The following is an 18,045-nucleotide window of genomic DNA, read 5'->3' as shown; positions in this document are numbered from 1 at the left end:
TGAAATATATTTGACCTTGGGGCATTACTGAGTTTTTCATTTCCTGTTAACAAGTCCAAAATAATAACCTTTTTCCATCAGGTGGGCTCCGTATTCCTTCTGGATGTAAAATGGTGAATATCATCATCAATATCTTAGGTAGTCCCTCGGAATTGAGCAAGACTTGCTTCCACTCTTTAAAGTTAGTCCTTAGGTGGCTGAACAGTCCAATATGAGAACTACAGTCTCTGTCACAGGTGGGATAGATAGTCGTTGAGGAAAGTGATGGGTGGGACAGGTTTACCGCATGCTCTTTCCGCTGCCTGCGCTTGATTTCTGCATGCTCCCGGCGACGAGACTCGAGGTGCTCAGTGCCCTCCCGGATGTACTTCCTCCACTTAGGGTGGTCTTTGGCCGGGGACTCCCAGGTATCAGTTACATTTTATCAGGGAGGCTTTGAGGGTGTCCTTGTAACATTTCTGCTGCCCACCTTTGGCTCGTTTGCCGTGAAGGAGTTCGGAGCAGAGCACTTGCTTTGGGAATTTCGTGTCTGGCATGCGGACTATGTGGCCTGCCCAGCGGAGCTGATCAAGTGTGGTCAATGCTTCAATGCTGGGGATGTTGGCCTGGTTGAGGACGCTAGCGTTGGTACGTCTGTCCTCCCAGAGGATTTGTAGGATCTTGCAGAGACATCGTTGGTGGTATTTCGCCAGTGACTTGAGGTATCTACTGTACATGGTCCATGTTTCTGAGCTATACAGGAGGGCAGGTAATACTACAACCCTGTAGACCATGAGCTTGGTGGCAGTTTTGAGGGCCTGATTTTCAAACACTTTTTTTCTCAGGCGGCCGAAGATTGCACTGGTGCACTGGAGGTGGTGTTGGATCTCGTCGTCAATGCCTGCTCTTGTTGATAGGAGGCTCCCGAGATATGGGAAGTGGTCCACGTTGTCCAGGGCCGCGCCATGGATCTTGATGACTGGGGGGCAGTGCTGTGCGGCAAGGACAGGCTGGTGGAGGACCTTTGTATAACTGAGGTTTAGCATGCTTTCGTACGCCTCAGTAAATACGTCAACTATGTCCTGGAGTTCAGCCTCTGTGTGTGCGCAGACCAGGCGTCATCTGCCTACTGTAGCTTGACGACAGAGGTTGGGGTGTTCTTGGACCTGGCCTGGAGATGGCGAAGATTGAACAGGTTCCCACTGGTTCTATAGTTTAGCGGGGAGCAGGGAGCTTGTCGACTGTGAGGTGGAGTATGGCAGCGAGGAAGATTGAGAAGAGGGTTGGGGCGATGACTCAGTCCTGCTAGATCCTGGTCCGGATGTGGATTGGGTTTGTGATGGATCCATTGGTAAAGGATCACGGCCTGCATGTCGTCATGGAGCAGGTGGAGGATAGTGACGTACTTTTGGGGGCATCCGAAATGGAGGAGGATGTGCCATAGACCCTCGCAGTTGACAGTCAAAGGCTTTTGTAAGGTCAAAGAAGGCCATGATAAGGGCTGGCACTGTTCGCTGCATTTTTCCTGCATCTGTCGCACTGCAAAAATGGCGAATAATGATGTATGTGAACCACTTTTTAAAGAAATCATGATTAAAATAGCTATTTTAAAACACAGTGCAGTGGCAGTAATGATGTACAGCAGCAAATGTGTGTTGGGTGATTATTACCCCAATTAGCCTGTGCAAATTGCATCAGGTGACCATATCTCATTGAATTATAACTGGTAAGTGTGCGTGGACTGACATTTGTTCCATTTACAGTGGTAAGGTTAGAGCTGTTTGCTTCAAATGGTGAAAAGTTGCCTTTTGCGCCACTCTGCAGTATATCTGGGTCATGTCTTCAATTCTGTCAAATTTACAGTATTACATTTCATATCGTGTGCTAATGAACAGGAGTCAAGTTTTGTTCTGCGGCAAAGTTGTTACATTCAAATGTGCTAATCACATGATTTCTGTGCTATTGTTTAGGCCATGAAGAAGCAATGTAAAGAATAACACACAGTATGGTTCAGTGTTGCCTAGTAGGGAATCAAACAAATGTTTAATAGTGGAACAATTACGGTCGTGGCACAAGGAGGCTAAAACCCCCAATCTTTGTACAACAGATTAATCTTTAGTGGACCAGTATTCTTCAACCTCAGAGATTTTGATTCACCAAACAGATGCAGTTTAAGATATTTGAGGAATTGAAAGAGGATTTGGAGTGACAAATTACACAATACCAGTGTGAGTAAATGTGACCACCATCTTCACCTTCTATGCAACCTTTCAAATTGTCAGTCAGCAATGTCCATTCCTCAAGAAAATTCTCTTGTGTTCTGAAATAAGTTTTCTAACATCCTAATCGCAATTACTGAAAAGTAAACAAGGAATCCTAGCGATCTTTAGATACTATTGAAAGTACCGATAACCCCACCTTTGTGAACATAGGAACAATAACATGAAAAACTCACATTATTAATATATAGGAAGTATGTGAAACCAGATCTGGGCACTAATTAAGCTGCCAAATCATGGCTCATTAATCATTGCACATGCAAGTCGAGGAAGGTAGTTTGAGGTTGAACTGTGTGATAATATTTCCGTGTGAGTCTCTCAGTTTGTACATGTACAAAGCTATTTCTCAATTGCTGCAGGCTATGGTCTAAACTTGTACCTTATGAGTCTGACCAAATTCCTAAACCCTTGTACAGGAGATTTAAAATGGGATACACCCATCCACGTGAACAGCTCTGGAGTGCACAGGTATGACCCATAAAGATGAGTTTGTGTTGGCTTTTACAGATGTTCGACAACCCAAGAAAATTTACAGTTACTTTCATACCAATTATATCTTGGACAATACAACATCATTGTATAGAGAATCACAAGAAACAATACTAGGAAAATCCAGGGGAAGGAAAACAAAAACACATGGCGGGAATCTTCCCAGCCCTGCGAGTGCGGGTTTGGAAGCGGGCCCGCTGTCAAAATGTCTTTGATTGACAGCGGGTCAGAATCCCGCTCTGAACCCGCCTTCGTGTGAGTTTCTGAACTGTCACGTCGGCGTTCAGATAGCTGACCTGACAGCAAGCAGCGGGACAGGTAATTAACATAATTAAAATGTACTTAAATGCTAGTTAAGGGGCTTAAAAACAGACACTTACAATTTTACCAACATTTTGACGGCTTTGCCATCCCTCGAGTGTGTTGGGTTCTCAGTGACTCTATTGCTTTGGCTAGTTGACAGCTGCAGAAGTGGTATAACAGCTACCATTTCACAGCAACCATTTCAGAAGCTGAAGCCTTCAGGATTTGGAAAAGATTTGTGAGCTGTATGCACTTTGGAGTGTTTGCAGTGAACTCTCTATTCACCTCTCTCACCATTAACACGGTGCTTCTGCAATCTCAACCTCACTGCCATCTATTCCAACAGCATTGGTGCCTTTGAAAAAATCTCACCTTGGTCCTCAGAATCCCACCACGATCAGTCCCAACACCAACATCACTAAACATACCAGCATCACCACTGAAAACACCAACTTTCTCCGCAATCACCTGATGCTGCACAGTACACAGGCATCAGCACCCAACCACAATGCTGCCTGGGAGGCCAGTGATGGCCTCACCGTGCCCACATTTACTTCACTTGAAGCTGTACATCCGGACTACCACATGATGCACCAGGTTGGCACCACCCCACACCAGCTCCATAAAGCATCCCGGCAACGTCCAACCCATTCCTTTCACACTCATCACCATTGTGGGGGGTACCCTTATGTCTCACCATTCACGACAACATACTCAGCCACTCCCAAAGGTGCTCACAAACCTGTTCAAGAAACCTGTTCTGAAATTAAACATTTCAATGTTTGACAATACATCAACATTAACTATACATGAACATTGGTAAAAGGACCCAAGTGCCCACCTTTGTGTATTGTTAGTTGGTATAATTGGACAAGAATGAGGGTGAGTGAAATGGGGAACTGATAATGTAGATAGAGAGAGAAGGATGGATGGAGGAGCAAGGTAAATTGGTGTGAGAAAGGATGTGCAGGGATATGTAATATAGTTCCACCTAGTGGACTACTGTGGTAATGCAGACATTGTTGTAAATACAATAAAGACATCAGGTGACAGGTCACCTGACAAGTTCCTGAGTTAAGAGTCATCTTGTGAAGTCTGAGTGTGTTGTGATGTTGTAAATAATATATCACATTAGCGATGAATGACAGGATTTCTGGATTCCCTAGCTGAAATTTGTGTTGATGGATGATTCGAGCCGAACAACAGAGAGACTAGAGAGATCCTTTGTTTGCAGAACAGCTAAAAATCCAAGGTAAATTATAAGCAATCTTGGCTGAACTGCCAGAGTCCAGATGGCTGCACCTATGGGAATAATAGGGTGCTTGGGTGAATTCCATCACAACCGTGAAACTTTTGGAGAGTATGTGGAGTGGCTAGAAATGTTTTTCACCGCAAATAGTATCATCGAAGTACCCGATGATTAAAACCGTAACCAGGTGGTGTTGGAAAGAAAACGGGCTATTTTTCTGACTGAAGCAGACCCCGAGGTGTATGAAACCCTGAAAAATGTTCTTGTTCCCATCAAGCCAAAGGATACATCACTTATGGAGATTCTAAGGAAATTAGAACAGCACTACAGTCCTGAGCCCCTGGAAATTGCTGAAAGTTATCATTTTGGAAAGTGAGATCAACTTATTCACGAAAGTATCAGTGAACACACTGTAGCATTAAAAAAACTATCTATTCACTGTCACTTCGGAAACTTTCAGGACCGAACATTGCGTGACCGCTTTATTTGTGGGATGAAGAATGAAGCGATCAGAAAAAAGTTGTTGACAACTTCTACCTTGACTTTTGATTTAGCTTGTCAGAGAGCTATGTCAATGGATATGGCGGACCCATATTCCCGAGAATTTCGTACCAGTCACCAGACAACCGAGGTGAAGCGCCTGCAGGTTAAAAGTAAAAGGCCCCAAGGCCTCAGCAACTCATAATGGTATCGGTGCTTGGGACAACACATTGCTCAAAATTGCCCATATGTGAAGGCAGAGTATTTCTTCTGCAACAAGACTGGGTATCTTGCGAAGGCATGCCGACGGAAGAGTAAACCAACTTTCAAGGCTATAAGTAGAAATCCCCAGAGACTACATAGCATGGAAGCAAAGCAACAGGACGAAGAGATACACACCATCAGGAGCGCGAGATTATCTAACAGTGCTTCGAAAAGTATCATCATCCAAGTAGATGTTGCAGGAACCAGGAAAACCATGGAAATCGACACTGGCGTATATCTCGACCAGTTGAGAAATTTTCCACTGGAAAAGTCAAAGATAAACATAGAAACATAGAAACATAGAAAATAGGTGCAGGAGTAGGCCATTCGGCCCCTCTAGCCTGCACCGCCATTCAATGAGTTCATGGCTGAACATTCAACTTCAGTACCCCATTCCTGCTTTCTCGCCATACCCCTTGATCCCCCTAGCAGTAAGGACCTCATCTAACTCCTTTTTGAATATATTTAGTGAATTGGCCTCAACAACTTTCTGTGGTAGAGAATTCCACAGGTTCACCACTCTCTGGGTGAAGAAGTTCCTCCGCATCTCGGTCCTAAATGGCTTACCCCTTATCCTTAGACTGTGACCCCTGGTTCTGGACTTCCCCAACATTGGGAACATTCTTCCTGCATCTAACCTGTCTAACCCCGTCAGAATTTTATATGTTTCTATGAGGTCCCCTCTCATTCTTCTGAACTCCAGTGAATACAAGCCCAGTTGATCCAGTCTTTCTTGATAGGTCAGTCCCGCCATCCCGGGAATCAGTCTGGTGAACCTTCGCTGCACTCCCTCAATAGCAAGAATGTCCTTCCTCAGGTTAGGAGACCAAAACTGTACACAATACTCCAGGTGTGGCCTCACCAATGCCCTGTACAACTGTAGCAACACCTCCCTGCCCCTGTACTCAAATCCCCTTGCTATGAAGGCCAACATGCCATTTGCTTTCTTAACCGCCTGCTGCACCTGCATGCCAACCTTCAATGACTGATGTACCATGACACCCAGGTCTCTTTGCACCTCCCCTTTTCCTAATCTGTCACCATTCAGATAATAGTCTGTCTCTCTGTTTTTACCACCAAAGTGGATAACCTCACATTTATCCACATTATACTTCAACTGCCATGCATTTGCCCACTCACCTAACCTATCCAAGTCGCTCTGCAGCCTCATAGCATCCTCCTCGCAGCTCACACTGCCACCCAACTTAGTGTCATCCGCAAATTTGGAGATACTACATTTAATCCCCTCATCTAAATCATTAATGTACAGTGTAAACAGCTGGGGCCCCAGCACAGAACCTTGCGGTACCCCACTAGTCACTGCCTGCCATTCTGAAAAGTACCCATTTACTCCTACTCTTTGCTTCCTGTCTGACAACCAGTTCTCAATCCATGTCAGTACACTACCCCCAATCCCATGTGCTCTAACTTTGCACATCAATCTCTTGTGTGGGACCTTGTCGAACGCCTTCTGAAAGTCCAAATATACCACATCAACTGGTTCTCCCTTGTCCACTCTACTGGAAACATCCTCAAAAAATTCCAGAAGATTTGTCAAGCATGATTTCCCTTTCACAAATCCATGCTGACTTGGACCTATCATGTCACCTCTTTCCAAATGCACTGCTATGACATCCTTAATAATTGATTTCATCATTTTACCCACTACCGATGTCAGGCTGACCGGTCTATAATTCCCTGCTTTCTCTCTCCCTCCTTTTTTAAAAAGTGGGGTTACATTGGCTACCCTCCACTCCATAGGAACTGATCCAGAGTCAATGGAATGTTGGAAAATGACTGTCAACGCATCCACTATTTCCAAGGCCACCTCCTTAAGTACTCTGGGATGCAGTCCATCAGGCCCTGGGGATTTATCGGCCTTCAATCCCATCAATTTCCCCAACACAATTTCCCGGCTAATAAGGATTTCCCTCAGTTCCTCCTCCTTACTAGACCCCCCGACCCCTTTTATAACCGGAAGGTTGTTCGTGTCCTCCTTCGTGAATACCGAACCAAAGTACTTGTTCAATTGGTCCGCCATTTCTTTGTTCCCCGTTATGACTTCCCCTGATTCTGACTGCAGGGGACCTACATTTGTCTTTACTAACCTTTTTCTCTTTACATATCTATAGAAACTTTTGCAATCCGTCTTAATGTTCCCTGCAAGCTTCTTCTCATACTCCATTTTCCCTGCCCTAATCAAACCCTTTGTCCTCCTCTGCTGAGTTCTAAATTTCTCCCAGTCCCCAGGTTCGCTGCTATTTCTGGCCAATTTGTATGCCACTTCCTTGGCTTTAATACTATCCCTGATTTCCCTTGATAGCCACGGTTGAGCCACCTTCCCTTTTTTATTTCTATGCCAGACAGGAATGTACAATTGTTGTAGTTCATCCATGCGGTCTCTAAATGTCTGCCATTGCCCATCCACAGTCAACCCCTTAAGTATCATTCGCCAATCCATCTCAGCCAATTCACGCCTCATACCTTCAAAGTTAGCCTTCTTTAAGTTCTGGACCATGGTCTCTGAGTTAACTGTTTCATTCTCCATCCTAATGCAGAATTCCACCATATTATGGTCACTCTTCCCCAAGGGGCCTCGCACAACGAGATTGCTAATTAATCCTTTCTCATTACATAACACCCAGTCTAAGATGGCCTCCCCCCTAGTTGGTTCCTCGACATATTGGTCTAAAAAACCATCCCTTATGCACTCCAGAAAATCCTCCTCCACCGTATTGCTTCCAGTTTGGTTAGCCCAATCTATGTGCATATTAAAGTCACCCATTATAACTGCTGCACCTTTATTGCACGCACCCCTAATTTCCTGTTTGATGCCCTCCCCAACATCACTACTACTGTTTGGAGGTCTGTACACAACTCCCACTAACGTTTTTTGCCCTTTGGTGTTCTGCAGCTCTACCCATATAGATTCCACATCATCCAAGCTAATGTCCTTCCTAACTATTGCCTTAATCTCCTCCTTAACCAGCAATGCTACCCCACCTCCTTTTCCTTTTATTCTATCCTTCCTGAATGTTGAATACCCCTGGATGTTGAGTTCCCAGCCCTGCTCATCCTGGAGCCACGTCTCCGTAATCCCAATCACATCATATTTGTTAACATCTATTTGCACAGTTAATTCATCCACCTTATTGCGGATACTCCTTGCATTAAGACACAAAGCCTTTAGGCTTGTTTTTTTAACACCCTCTGTCCTTTTAGAATTTTGCTGTACAATGGCCCTTTTTGTTCTTTGCCTTGGGTTTCTCTGCCCTCCACTTTTCCTCATCTCCTTTCTGTCTTTTGTTTTTGCCTCCTTTTTGTTTCCCTCTATCTCCCTGCATTGGTTCCCATCCCCCTGCCATATTAGTTTAACTCCTCCCCAACACCACTAGCAAACACTCCCCCGAGGACATTGGTTCCGATTCTGCCCAGGTGCAGACCGTCCGGATTGTACTGGTCCCACCTCCCCAGAACCGGTTCCAATGCCCCAGGAATTTGAATCCCTCCCTGCTGCACCATTGCTCAAGCCACGTATTCATCTGAGCTATCCTGCGATTCCTACTCTGACTAGCACGTGGCACTGGTAGCAATCCCGAGATTACTACTTTTGAGGTCCTACTTTTTAATTTAGCTCCTAGCTCCTTAAATTCATTTCGTAGGAACTCATCCCTTTTTTTACCTATGTCATTGGTACCAACGTGCACCACGACAACTGGCTGTTCTCCCTCCCTTTTTAGAATGTCCTCCACCCGCTCCGAGACATCCTTGACCCTTGCACCAGGGAGGCAACATACCATCCTGGAGTCTCGGTTGCGGCCGCAGAAACGCCTATCTATTCCCCTTACAATTGAATCCCCTATCACTATCGCTCTTCCACTCTTTTTCCTGCCCTCCTGTGCAACAGAGCCAGCCACGGTGCCATGAACTTGGCTGCTGCTGCCCTCCCCTGATGAGTCATCCCCCTCAACAGTACTCAAAGCGGTGTATCTGTTTTGCAGGGGGATGACCACAGGGGACCCCTGCACTACCTTCCTTGCACTACTCTTCCTGCTGGTCTTCCATTCCCTTTCTGGCTGTGGACCCTTCTCCTGCAGTAAGACCAACTCGCTACACGTGATACTCACGTCATTCTCAGCATCGTGGATGCTCCAGAGTGAATCCACCTTCAGCTCCAACTCCGCAACGCGGACCGTCAGTAGCCGGAGGTGGACACACTTCCCGCACATGTAGTCGTCAGGGACACTGGTGTTGTCCCTGTGTTCCCACATGGTACAGGAGGAGCATATCACGTGACCGAGCTGTCCTGCCATGACTTAACCCTTAGATACACTTAAATTGCCGACAACAATGTTAAAAGTTACTGACTAATAAAGAAAAAGAAAAACTACTCACCAATCAGCAGCCAATCACTTACCACGTTGGCTGTGACGTCACCTTTTGATTTCTTTCTACTTCTTTTTTGCCTTCTCTCCCAGCTGGAGCTGCACCGGTACGCCTCTCTCGACTCCCGCCTCTCTCGACGCTCCCCGGACTGCTGAGCCTTTTATAGGCCGCTGCCTCTCTCGACTCCCGCCTCTCTCGACGCTCCCCGGACTGCTGAGCCTTTTATAGGCCGCTGCCTCTCTCGACTCCCGCCTCTCTCGACGCTCCCCGGACTGCTGAGCCTTTTATAGGCCGCTGCCTCTCTCGACTCCCGCCCGGCAAGGCTACTCAGGGGACCAAATTCCTGTGGTAGGCCGTATCACCGTACCAATGAAATACAAGGATAAACTTTAAAGCTTACCTCTCTTAGTGGTGGCAGGAGACAAGCCTGCCTTACTTGGTAGAAATTGTTTGGGATCACTGAAGCTGGATTGAAGTGAGATTTTTTGTGTTGAAACAAGATTTGCATCAAAGGATGATGTCATCAAGAAGTATCCGAAGGTGTTCTGCGAAACAGCCAGTCTGATCCAAGGCTTTAAGGCGAGTGTTAGTGTACAGAAGGATGCAAGATCAATTTACTGCAAGCCATGTCCCGTACGATACGCACTCAAAGAGAAAGTTGAGCAAGAACTCAAAAGACTAGAGACTGAGAGCATTATCTCTAAGATATATATATGTAATTAGACTACAACCATTACTGTTGTACCTAAATCCAATGGTAAGGCAAGGTTGTGTGGTGTTTATAAACTAACCGTAAACCAAGTTCTAGAGGGTAATCTACCCAATAAATTGCCAGATGTAGAAGATTTGTTCACAACACTGACAGGTGGTCAGATCTTAAAGTTGGATCTTACAAATTTCTAGTTACAGCTTGAACTAGATGAGGAGTCCAAGTCATGCTTGACTATAAATACTCATCTAGACCTATATCAATTTAATAGGCTATCATTTGGAGTGTCTTCCGCCGCCGCCGCCATATTCCAAGGGGGATGCACCAGATTTTGCAAGGCATTGAAGGGTAGTATGTTATTTAGATGACATATTCATTTCAGCAACAAACAGGTAAATTCATAATAATGTATTGAATGAAGTGCTTAAACAGCTAGAGAAGCATAGAGTATGAGTGACTGCTCTCAAGTATGAGCTGTTTCAGAACTGAGTGGCGTACTTTGGGCACAGAGTAGACAAAGATGGTTTACATCCAACCAAGGGAAAGCTGGATGCTATTAGAAATGCACCCACTCCCAAGAATGTCACTGAACTTCGATCATTTTTGGGTCTTTTGAACTATTATGGGAAGTTGGCTGCATGTTACTTCCACTGAAAGAGCTGTTGAAAAAACAGGTCCATTGGAAGTGGTCAGAAGAATGCGAAAGAGCATTCAATGAGTGTAAAAACCAATTGGTAGAGAGCACCATGTTAGTTCACTGTGACATATCTAAAGAGAATCATGATAGAGGTAGAATAAGGGAGAGAAGTGTGAAATTAAATCAGAAGGTGAGAGTGAAGAGCCATCACAATAAATGGTAACTGGTTACCAGTAAGAGTGGTGAAGATATGTGGTCCTTGCACATACTTTGTCAAAATGTTTGATCATGGAAAGGTTAGCTTTGTTCACATTGATCATATTTTACCTACAGATGTGGAAGGAGTTGAAAGTTGGAATGATTCGATTATTTCTAACTCATCAAATAGTCTTATTACAAGTAAAGTAGAATAGCAAATCCTACATCAAATGTACTAGAAACAAGTCCAAGAGAAAGTCAGAATTTAAGTCTGAGTCCAAATCAGGCAGACAAACAGTCTCAAGTTGTAGAGAGTTCAAATATAAATCAAAGGCATCCCTTGGAGGAAAACTTTCCTCAGGATCAGCCTAGAATGAGTCCAAGTTTGACACCATGTTGGAAGGTTCTGTTCGAGAGTGAAGGTATTCTCTTCGAAACATAAAACATGTGGTTAACTTTGATTTGTAAATATGACTAAACAAGTCCATATCTTTTGTTATGTATACCCATGCAAGTTTTGTATGATGATTGTTATAATTACTTCTTCATTTAAGGAATTAGAAGTGTAATATAGTTCCACCTAGTGGACTACTGTGGTAATGCAGACATTGCTATCAATACAATAAAGACATCCGGTGACAGGTCACCTGACATGTTCCTGAGTTAAGAGCTATCTTGTGAAGTCTGAGTGTGTTGTGATGTCATAAAGAATATATCACAGGGTAGAGTAGGGAAGCCAGAGTGATGGGGATGTGATGAGTGGCACAGCAGGATGATGTTGAGTTTTGCTTTGCAGTAACGTTTTGTTATCTGCTGAGATAATTGAAGTGTTTGTGCCACTGCAGCCTGGTCTTTCTGATGACGTCCCTTCTTGTGCCCTCCCGTGCAATGTATAAAACAGGCTGCGTTGGTGTCCTGGGAAGGTCCTTTCCGCCCATGGCAAGGGATGAAGACCTCTCTGCGTGCTGTGACTCCCTCCATAAGCATCTAAAGTGAGTCATGGGAGAGCCCAGATGTAGCCGTGCACCTCTGTGCAGTGCTTGTCAATGTTTGCAGCTCCCCAATGCTGCAGGACACTGAAAGAAGAACTGTCAAAACCATTGTGGGCATGATCCCTTTAAGGAAACCGGCTGATGATGCGCCATCAATTGATGTCATCAGACCGGCTTCCTCTTAATTGGCCGGGAAGCCTGCAGGGCGGGCTTAACAAGCCCAATCATGGGAAGATTACATAGAGAGAGCGAGTTCGAATCGGGAGCGGCTTTTCAACAGGCCACCGACCTCAGCCGCATCGATCCCGCTGCGTGTGGAGAAATCACGGCCATGGTTATTAGGGATGCCCATGTACTAATATATTTAATCTCTGTTCCCAAGGCTATGTCTAATAAGTATCACATGGGACAATATGTAATGGAGGCAGTTAATGCATACACTGGGTACTGGGAATTTGCCTGAGGTATAAAAAAGGTGAACTGTAAAAAATATTCTCCTCATTTGTTTACATATTTAACGAGCCAAAGGTGGGCAGCGGAAATGTTACTAGGACATCCTCAAAGCCTCCCTGATAAAGTGCGACATCCCCACTGACACCTGGGAGTCCCTGGCCAAAGACCACCGAAGTGGAGAAAGTGCATCCGGGAGGGCGCTGAGCACCTCGAGTCTCAACGCCGAGAGCATGCAGAAATCAAGCACAGGCGGTGGAAAGAGCATGCGGCAAACCAGTCCCACCCACCCCTTCCCTCAACGACTATCTGTCCCACCTGTGGCAGAGTCTGTGGCTCTCGTATTGGACTGTTCAGCCACTAAAGAACTCACTTCAGGAGTGGAAGCAAGTCTCCTTGATTCCGAGGGACTGCCTATGATGATGATATGACGACGAACTTTTATTTCAGTGTCAGGATCATTGTAGCTTTTCTCTATCTCATAACTAGTTCCATGTCTATTCCAGAAGTTTATTGTGTTTCTTTTCAGGATTCATTTCCTCTGATCAAAGTTCAGTGATAGCACCCAAGTGGATCAGTGGGTAAATGCACTACTTGATTTGGTACTGAGCCAGGAATGTTCCCGGTTCAATTCCTGTATGACAAAAATGAAGCATTTGTGACTATGATGTATCATGGTACTGGCTTCTTTCTTTTAGTAATAGTACATAACAGGTTAAAAACCAGAATCACTCGCAGGAAGTGGTCCAGCTTGTTTTGACACAGAATAGTCCTAGAAAAATCAATATTTTTCCCAGGAATTCCCTTAGATCTTTTGCTATAGCATTGGTGAAAATGCCTCTGAAACCTTGCTTAAACACACACAAATCATTTCTAGCAGAGTTATGGCAACGGACCGAGAGCAGCTCTGTGAAAGTTCCCGGCCTTTGAATGCGCCAAGTAATAGAGGGAGTGCTTGCATTCAATTTATTTGCAAGTGTCTTGTGGGTTTTGTTTGAATATATGTTTGATTGGCAGCTCTACTTGAGTTTAAAAGACACATATGTAAAATACCATTGTTCTAGTCAAATTTTGAAAAGTATTTCTCAGTCTGCCTTGTTCCAACTAGGTAGTCCATCAGAAGCCATCAGAGATCAATAGACAGATAACCGAAAGTCTGTGGATGGTGAGTAACAAACCATCTCATCAAGGTTAACATTGGTTGTGGGGAGGATTCCAAATTCATGGTCACCAGTTATTCGCCTGAAAAATGGCAGCTGAAAATCAGTGGGGGAGGGGTCACCTTGGTCACCCTAGTGGTGCCCAAGGCCCACCTGATGCAATTTTCAGGGAGGCCTATTAATGGACGAGGAGCCTGCCAGCATGAAACAGGCAAGAGGTTGCTTAAATTTGAAAATTGGGGTCTTATCCTTAAAGGGACCGCTGGAGACCCTGGAAACTGTTATTTTATTTGATAGAGCTAGGAGGAGCAAAAACTTTTGGCCCCTCACTGGCCCATTTGAAGCCCCCTTTCCCTCCTACCAGCCTACCAGTTTTGATCTGTCTGCTGATTTTCTGTCCTCCCAGAACAAGCGAGCTGCATCAGTTCGCACCTTTGGCTTTCGTAGCTTGTCAACTTTTAAATGTGGCCCGAACCCCAATATTGTTCAGGTCTCTTGATGCCGGCTTTGGGCAGGTGGTGCGGCCGTTTCACTGACTTCGTGCCCATCAAATTCCTTCTGCATTGTGTCCGATCCAGTTAACATTTCAGGTTAGCACAATACATGCAACTAGTTATTTTGTATCTTTTGTGGAGGGACAGTTAATGTGGTAAATGCTGTTACCACTCTTGAGGATAGAAGATTGAGGAGTGATTTAATTGAGGAGTTTAAAATGTTAAAAGGATTTGATAATTATTGAAACTATTTCTTCTGGTGGAGGAAAAAAAGAACAAGAAGAATTCATCTTAAAATTAGAGCTATGCCATTCAAGAGTGAAATCAGGAAGCACTTTTCATACAGAGGGTAGTAGAAGTCTGGAATACTTGCTCCCAAGAGGATGCTGGGACAATTTGAGCTTTCAAGACTGAGAGAGAGAGTTTTCTGTTCGGTAAGGATATCAAGAAATATGGAGCAAAGACGAATAAATAAAGTTGAGGTGTATGATCAGCCAGTTATTATTTAAATGGAGAAAGATTGCAAAGTGCTGCAGTATAGCAGGACCTGTGGATACTTGTGCATGAAACACAAAAGGTGAGTATGCAGATACAGCAAGTGATCAGGAAGGCCAATGGAATCTTGGCCTTTATTGCAAAGGGGATGGAATATAAAAACAGGGAAGTCTTGTTACAGCTATACAAGGTATTGGTGAGGCCACACCTGGAATACTGCGTGCAGTTTTGGTTTCCATATTTACGAAAGGATATACTTGCTTTGGAGGCAGTTCAGAGAAGGTTCACTAGGTTGATTCCAGAAATGAGGGGATTGACTTATGAGGAAAGGTTGAGAAGGTTGGGCCTCCTCATTGGAATTCAGAAGAATGAGAGGTGATCTTATCGAAACGTATAAGATTATGAGGGGACTTGACAAGGTGGATGCAGAGATGATGTTTCCACTGATGGGAGAGACTAGAACGAGAGGGCATGATCTTAGAATAAGGGGCTGCCCATTTAAAACTGAGATGAGGAGAAATTTCTTCTCTAAGGGTTGTAAATCTGTGGAATTTGCTGTCTCAGAGAGCTGTGTAAGCTGGGACATTGAATAAATTTAAGACAGAAATAGAGAGTTTCTTAAATGATAAGGGATTATGGGGAGCGGGCAAGGAAGTGGAGCTGAGTCCATGATCAGATCAGCCATGATCTTATTGAATGTCGGAGCAGGCTCGAGGGGCCGTATGGCCCACTCCTGTTCTTATTGTTCCTATATCATTGCTCATTGCTTCTAGTCACTTATATATTTGCTGTTTAACATATTTATTTGGCAGTTTAAAGCCTCAGCCTCAGCCACAGCATAGTGGAGTCAGGCTCCCAGCTCACAATCACTGTCCAGTGACTCTTACTGAAAAGTGACCATGTGTGGGTGTCTGTGAAACACAGGATTAGCCTTGATGACGATGTTCTCCCATAGTTCAACAACCTACCATTAAATAGAATTACAGAGAATGTATAGCACAGAAATAGCCCATTTGGTCTATTCCAGTGTTTATGCTCCAAATGAGTCTCCTTCCACCCCTCTTCATCTAACCCCATCAACATATCCTTCTATTCCTTTCTCCATCGTGTGTTTCTCTAGCTTCCCCTTAAATGCATCAGTGCTATTCGGCTTAACTATTCCTTGTGGTCATGAGTTCCACATTCTAACCACTCTGTGTAACTAAGTTTCTCCTAGATTTATCAGTGACTATCATATTTATGGCCCCTAGATTTAGTCTCCCCCACAAATGGAAACATCTCTCTCTATCCACTCTATCAAACTCTTTCAGAATCTTAAATCCCTCTGTCAGATCTCCCTCAGTCTGCTCTTTTCTAGAGAAAAGAGCCCCGGCCTGTATACTCTTTCACACCACCCAAGCTCACATGTGAATGATAGTAACTTGGGCAATGTTGTGAAGGGCTGCTGGCAGAATTATATGCCAGGAAGAGTCGCATCTCAGGTAAGCGAGAAACTAGCAAACAAACAAGCTTTGGCAAATGAAACTTTAAACACAGGAAGACTTACCAGCAGCAATGCAATGCTTTATTAATCACATTATCATTAACATTCCCGTTTAAAGCAATCTTTATGCTTCAAATGCCTTAGAGGGATTCACTTCATCTTGTGCAAGAATATTGAGAGTGCTAGATTTTCCATTATTTTGACATGCATAATGCCCACTTAACATCCATTTTAACGCTGAAATGAGGTGTAATGTCCATATATCGCCCATTTAGCCACAAAATGGAAACTGACACCCATTTTTCGGACACTTATTGCCGAGCGTTACTTTCGGCATGTACGTTACACCGGGAAAAAAATAATACCACCCGCCCACTTTTTTGGGGCAGAATCATCAGAATGGGTGAAATCAATGCCCATAATATCGGCCAGCTTTCGGCACGTAATTAACGCCGAGATACAATACCGACCGCCCACTTTTTTTTTTGTCGTAAAGAACACATTTGCAGAAACTAACACCCAGTATATCGCCCAGCATCACTTTCACCACCTCGCGCACATCTCGCCCACAATATCGCTCGCCCAAAACACCGCTCTGAAAAAGTGGAACTATTCTGAACTAATCACAGCTATTTTTCAAATCGCAGGTCGCTTCATTGAAAAGGCTGCTTCAACTTCGGGGGAGTTTGGATTAACTCTGGAGTTCTTCTCAGGTGAAGTGACCATCTGAACAGACATCTTTTCAGACTGTGGACGATTGGGTTTTACTGTAGGTGTCCTTTAGTGTTGAAATTTATTGCTTGTGAACAATCGGCATTATACTTTTATCAGTGAGCAGTCCGGGGAGCGTCGGAGAGGCGGGAGTTCAGGAGGCGAGCAGACTATGAAAGGCCCATCAGTGAGCAGTCCAGGGATCGTCGGAGAGGCGGGAGCTCGAGAGGCGAGCGGCCTGCAAGAGGCCCATCAGTGAGCAGTCCAGGGATCGTCGGAGAGGCGGGAGCTCGAGAGGCGAGCGGCCTGCAAGAGGCCCATCAGTGAGGAGTCCAGGGATCGTCGGAGAGGAGGGAGTTCGGGAGGTGAGCGGCCTACAAAAGGCCCATCATTGAGCAGTCCAGGGAGCGTTGGAGAGAAGGGAGTTCGAGAAGCGAGCGGCCTACAAGAGGCCCATCAGTGAGCAGTCCAGGGAGAGGTGGGAGTTCGGGAGGCGAGCGGCCTACAAGAGGCCAGCTGGTGCAGCTGCAGCTGGGAGGCAAAAAGATGTAGAAAGAAATCGAAAGGTGACGTCACAGCCAAGGGGGGTAAGTGATTGGCTGGTGATTGGTGAGTAGTTTTTCTTTTTCTTTTTCTTTATCAGTAAGTAACATTTATCAATGTTGTTGCCAAATTAAGTTTATCTCGGGGTTAATTCATGGCAGGAGAGCTGGAAAACATGTTATGCTCCTCCTGTACTATGTGGGAAGTCAGGGACGCTTCCGCTGTCCCTGACGACTACGTGTGCGGGAAGTGTAATCCGCCCCCAGCTCCTGACGGACCACATTGCGGCCCTGGAGCAGTGGGTGGATTTACTCTGGAGCATCCACGATGCTGAGAATGACGTGAATAGCACGTTTAGCGAGTTGGTCTTACCGCGGTAAAGGGTACACAGCCAGATAGTAAATGGGTGATCAACAGGAAGAGCAGTGCAAGGAAGGTAGTGCAGGGGTCCCCTGAGGTCATCCCCCTGCAAAACAGATACACCGCTTTGGGTACTGTTGAGGGGGATGACTCATCAGGGGTGAGCAGCAGCAGCCAACTTCATGGCACCGTGGATGGCTCTGCTGCACAGGAGGGCAGGAAAAAGAGTGGGAGAGCTATAGTGATAGGGGATTCGATTGTTAGGGGAATAGATAGGCGTTTCTGCGGCTGCAACAAAGACTCCAGGATGGTATATTGCCTCCCTGGTGCAAGGGTCAAAGATGCCTCGGAACGGGTGCAGGACATTCTGAAAAGGGAGGGTGA

The 18,045-nt window shown here is 45.1% G+C and overlaps 1 long non-coding RNA gene across 1 annotated transcript in view; it reads left to right on the top strand.

Annotated features, from left to right (window-relative positions):
- LOC139258971 (uncharacterized) overlaps positions 1-16,760 on the top strand; it is a 29,102-nt gene extending 12,342 nt beyond the window's left edge. The window contains exon 3 of the long non-coding RNA XR_011592382.1: positions 16,695-16,760. This is a non-coding gene — a long non-coding RNA (uncharacterized lncRNA). The remainder of the gene's footprint in view (positions 1-16,694) is intronic.
- Positions 16,761-18,045: the final 1,285 nt, after the last annotated feature.

Source organism: Pristiophorus japonicus, chromosome 3 (assembly GCF_044704955.1).
Source record: "Pristiophorus japonicus isolate sPriJap1 chromosome 3, sPriJap1.hap1, whole genome shotgun sequence".
NCBI lineage: Eukaryota > Metazoa > Chordata > Chondrichthyes > Pristiophoridae > Pristiophorus > Pristiophorus japonicus.
The sequence above is the reverse complement of the archived record's forward strand: the minus strand, read 5'-3'. Positions and strand labels throughout refer to the sequence as shown.